Below are 5826 nucleotides of genomic sequence, written 5' to 3' on the forward strand. Positions count from 1 at the left end.
ACATTGGCCTTCTTCCACTCTTCGGGCACTACACCAGAGTGCCAGGAGTTTTCAAAGATCCATGCCAGAGGCTGGGCTATGATGCTCGCCAGCTCCTTGAGTACCCTGGGGTGTAGATTGTCAGGGCCGGCTGAATTGAAGGTATCCAGCCTCTCAAGGTGTTCCTTCACGATGATTCAGACATAGACACAGCTTTATATTTTTTTCTACATACCTCAAAGTATCAGGTGGCTTGTGAACACTGAGATGGTGGGGCGGATGGAGGGTGGATGCTGCACCATGGGAGGCTGGGGTGTCCCCAGCGTGCTCAGTGGTGAACCTGGAATCACAATTTCTAAATTGTGGAGCCCAGAATTGGACACAGTACTCCAGCTGCAGTCTCACCAAGGCCGAGTACAACAGAAGGATGACATCCTGGGATTTACCTGAGAAGCACCTATGGATGCAAGCCAGAGTTTTGCTCGCTTTACCAACTGCAACATCATATTGATGGCTCATATTTATGTTGTGGTCAATCATGACTCCCAAGTCCCTTTCAGCCATGGTGCTAGCAAGTGTAGCACTGCCGAGCCTATAAGCATGCTGCAGGTTTTTCTTCCCAAGGTTGAGTACCTTGCATTTTTTAGTGTTGAACACCATTAGGTTTTCATCCACCCAATTTCTAAGCCTGTCAAGGTTGGCCTGGATCATCATCCTGTCATCGGGTGTGGATGCTTTACCCCAAAGTTTGGTATCATCAGCAAATTCTGAAAGATCCGTGACAGTGTTGGCGGCACCTGTGGGCAGTTGAGGCATGCCACCCTGCTGCCAACACTGCTGGCAGCATCTTTGGGTAGTCCACGATCACCTCTGGCTTCCGCCAACATTGCCAGCAGCGCCTGTGGGTAGTCACTGACCCCTGGTCAGCACGCGCCACCCCCCGCAGCCACCAACACTGCCAGTGGCATCTGCAGGAGCTCCTGCTTACTGCCATGGAGCTCCCGCTGCCACCAGCACAGCCATGCCCCCCCAGCCACCAAGGGCATGTGCCATTCATGGATCCAGGGGAAGCCAACAGGACTCAGCATCAAGGTCAGTCTGGCCCCGCCTTCCCCCCATCCCCTTTCTACCCTTGCCCCCCCCACAAATGGGAGCCTCGGCCTGCAGCTGCTTTCACTACTTCCCTGCATGCCTGCCCCAGCGCCACATGGCCCCCAGCTGCATGGCCAGACCACAGGAGTACACGCCCTGCACCAGTACCCCAGGGCCAGGAGCAGGAAGGTGTGTGTGTGTGTGTGCGTGTGCACGCGTGCATGCACAATGAGGGAGGGAGAGATAGTGTGTGTGTGTGTGCGTGCGCAATGAGGGAGGGAGAGATAGTGTGTGTCTGTTTCTGTGTGTGTGTGTCTGTACAATGAGGGACGGGGAAAGAGAGAGGGAGAGTAGTGAGGGAGGCACAGAGTGTGTGTGTGTGCAATGAGAGGGAAAGGAAGTGAGTATGTGTGTGAGTGTTCATAGGGAGAGTTCCATAAGCACACCCACACTCCACTCACATCTGCTGCGGGAGTGCTTCTGCCCTGTCTACTCTGTCCAGTACCCCTGTCTTTTTCCTCACCAAGGATCTGTCACTCCAGCTTTTCTGCCTATTGTTTATACTATTAACACTTTTTTCCTTTTACATAACTTTCTGTATTTCAAGCCTATAATAAAACATTTAATGAAATTACAAAAGCCCATTATGGGAACACTTGGTCTTACCTAAATATATGGAATGAAAGCAGTTCAGAGCTAATGATGTGTCTGTCTGCTTCATTCAGCTAATACTGCTGAAGTATCACAGCTTGTGTACTTCATAGGTGCCTGTATGCAAGAAAAGAAAGAGATGGCTACAGAGTGGATCCTGGGTTTGTCATCAGAAAAAGTGAGGAATTTTTAACATCTTAAAATGCAGAATCTGAAGGAAATTTTCCTTAAGGTTATAACATTTAAAGTAGGTCAAGATATGGATTGAAATGTTCAACAGTCTCCTGTTAACTAAAAATGAAACTAACCCAATTTATCACAAAAGCTATATGTAAACACACCTATCACCCAGTGGGCTGAGACTGCAGAGATGAAACTGAGAATTGTGCTGCCAATTTATCAATCCCTGAATGATGGCGTTGACAGCTGGAATCAATGTACCCACTACGGATTATAGCATAGGATGGAACTGAATTAACAAATGGCACAGATGTGAGCCCTAGAAGGGGGAAATATTTGGAAATTAGAAACAAAAGTTCTCCAGTTCTTCAGTGATTATTTTGATATAGCTGTGAAACAAATCCCTGTTATCCGGCATTCAACTGTCTGGAACACTCTACGAACCAGAATTTCCAGCCGACTGGCTGGCGCTCACATGCGGTGGCCGCCACCATCACCTACCACCCTGAGAGGTTGTTGCTCCATGTGCGACTGCCATAGCACCCACACCCTGCTCCACATTCAGCTGCTGTCAGTTTCCCCTCCTCTGCCCCCCACACTTCACATCCATCCGGAAACCCGTGCTCCTCAGGTAACTGGCATTTTTAGATGCCCCACTCATGCGGCATAACAGGGATTTTACTGTACATAGAAAAATTAGCACTCAAAAAGCAATAACTCTCCAAAAATGCTTCAATCTTCCTATTTTCCCTTGCCCACATCTTTGAATGTAGCCATACTATTTTAATGTTTTCTCCCATCATCCATATATTAACTATTTAAATTATGTTAAATTAAATTAGGGGTCAGGGACTGGGTCTTGTTATTAAGTAAGTAAACTGTCAAGAGCACCCATATTGCTATATAAATAGGTTTATTCTAGTAGCATAACAGGAAATAAAGCATGTACAGGTACTCAATGTTGCTTCAGTAATTATGAATATGCAAATATCTTACTCCTGAGTATAACTCTTGAAATGTTGGCATCAGTTGACTGGAAGTTAGAAAAAAATCCTGATAGCTCCTGATAATGAAAAAGGGTTGAAATCGTATACACCTAGAAGAAGCACTTACCTTGACTTCAGTATTTTTAATAAGGAAGAGAATGCATTGTAAAACCAAATAAGAGAAAGGTGCAACAACCTGATTAAATACCACAAGTAGGCTTAATTTTCACCTTTCTTGCTATTCCCTCACAGCAATTTTCTAAGTATGAGTAAGCTTTTGCTACACCAGTCAACAAGACTTTCTCCCCAGCAAGTAACTGGCTGTTATATCACATAATGTATCTAACTGTATGATGTTAAGCATACTCTACTGGAACAGTCTGATTACATGCTTTTATAATTGAAACCATTATTAGTTTAGATGCTGTATTTGCATGTCCTTTCCTGTTCTGCTGTAGTGTAATAGTTGGCATACAATCAAAAATTATCTATAGATCAATAGAGATACCATTTCATGTAATTTGTGGACAAGGCTGATAGTATTCATTATGCAACAAATGGGTGTTTCTTCTCCATTTTCCTATCAAAGCCTGCAACCCTTACACATTTTTCTTGGATGTGAACATCTTGACCCATCTGAGTCTTTGAAAAAGCACTTTCTTCTCTTGCACCTGTTTCCTCTGTCTTTTCTTCTCCAGTGGTTCTTGTTGTCTAAGCTCAGCCCCTAACATGGTGCTGAACAGAATCTACAGAGTTCTCTCTTTTGTGAAGGACTCTTCAAATGTATACTTTCAGCATAGGTTTTCCTTCAGGCCTTCACAGCCTTCTTTAATCCACATTATGAGGCCTTCCTAGACATACAAAATGTAACCCTTTTCTTCAGTATCTACTTTAAGGTGGTTTGCCACAATTAAACTGGAATTAAATGAACATTTTGTTTTCTTTAATCAGTCCCTAAGTGTTGAGCTCACTGGTTATTCCTTTCAGTAGTGCTCCCTCAGAAGCATGGGTGTACTAAAGTTTTCTGCAAGTTGTAAAAGTGTAGATTAGCAGAATGAGAATGAACTGTTATGCCCTATCCATTTCTAGTTTCTAGGACTATGTGATGGGGAAGATTTAATGAGGGAAAGGACCACATGGAGGAAAAAAATAGAAGTAATACCCAGTGGATGCATCTATATGTTCCATTAAGGCAATGTGATAAACTCCAGTACAGTGTGCACCAGTTGGCTGTTCCCAGGCACAGCATCTGCACATGTGCCCAGTACTGCAGCTGTTTGAGCTTGGGCAGAGCAGCCCTGGCCTGGCATTGGGCTCGGGGTTCAGGCCCGGACTCTGGGTGGCATTGGATGGTGGAGAGGCTGGCTGGGACATGAGAGTGCCGAAATGGTGGAGCCATGTGGCTGACCAACCTTTCCCCCCTGTCCTCCCTCCAACCTCAAACCTCCTGCCAACCTGGGGCTGCTCCACCCTGGCTCAAAGTGCTGTAATCCAGATCACCATTCACACATGTGTTTCTGCATAGTAATGACTCCACTGTAAGACAGTACTGTTCCCAAGAGTACTATCTTACAGGGGAGTTAGTTAATTTACTGCACCCTAATACCAGTGCACGTGTAGGTGGTGACGCTTTACTGTGGAGCTAGGTAGTCAACTCTGCAGTAAAGCACACATGTAGATGCACCCAGTATGGTACTATTGTTGGATTGCTGCTTGCACTTTCAAGTGAAATGAAAAACTAAGTTTCTAATCATTTACTGTCATTAAAAATCCAATGGTACTTGTTAACAGAGTACAGTTGTTATCCCTTGCATCCAGCCTGAAATCCAGTTAGAGTAATTAACACTCTGCCTTTTTCTATCTCCCTGCAGACTCAGTTGAATTTCCCAGTTGAACCTCTTGTTCCAAACTGTTACATAGCTTGATCTCATGATGCTTCCACAGAGGCCATAGAGTTAAAATGGTATTTAACCCTATTACCAAAACTGGATTTTATGCAGGATACAGCACTAACCACCCTACTCCAGTGTATGCCTCAGACAGAATTTTTGAGAAAATTCTGACAATACGGTTCAGCTGTTTCTGAGAGACGGACAATTGGACACTTTAGCTACTTTAGAAGGCGAGCACACAGCTTAGCATGCAACTGTTACATCCACTTGCAGTGATACAAGTTAACCAGATCACCCCAACTTTGACCCCAAATAAAACAGGTTTAAAGTTGGAGCAATTTTGCTACACTTATAGTTGTGACAATATTTCCTTTGATACTGATACAATTGTTATGTCTGTACAGCCCCTTTCAGGGACTAGGGAAGACAAGGAAAAGATAGGCCATTAACAATTCTGGCAATCGCTTTTCTGACAAAGCTCTAGCACCCCCATGATTTTTAGTCAGGACTTTAAATTTGGCAGGGAACTGGCCTTTGTGTCATAGACCTTTTGCCATGAAAATGCCCCCATATATAAACCTTTGCAAAACTGCATCTTGTATGTGCAGTAGAGACTTGGATTTGGCTATGCAGTAGAGACTTGGACAGCTGCATTCGCCAAATATTCTGTCCACACTGGATGTGCTCCAGCCTGGGGCTGAACAGGCCTTTATCTATAATTACAGTGCTGTACTGCTGAAGGCTGAGCTGGGTCCAGTCCAGTCTTGATTCAAGAAATGAGAGTATGCTCTCTCTTTCTCTCATGTTCATAACGACATCCCTTCTGGGTCCAGATAACATAAAGGAGGGAGTTACATAATTTGAGGTAAGAGCCAGACCCTTAGGTGAGATGAAAGAAGGGTTAAGGCTAGAGCAGGGATGCTCAACCCCTGGCCCATGGAGTTCCCCACAGATCAGAAAATTAACATTGCCACCTTTCCCCTGATGCCAAATTGTGAAGCCCCATGTGGCTGGGTTGAGGCCTGGCCTGGTTTGAGCCATTGCCG

The sequence above is a fragment of the Gavialis gangeticus genome, unplaced genomic scaffold, assembly GCF_001723915.1.
Source record: "Gavialis gangeticus isolate Ggan-Ray unplaced genomic scaffold, GavGan_comp1, whole genome shotgun sequence".
Lineage (NCBI taxonomy): Eukaryota > Metazoa > Chordata > Crocodylia > Gavialidae > Gavialis > Gavialis gangeticus.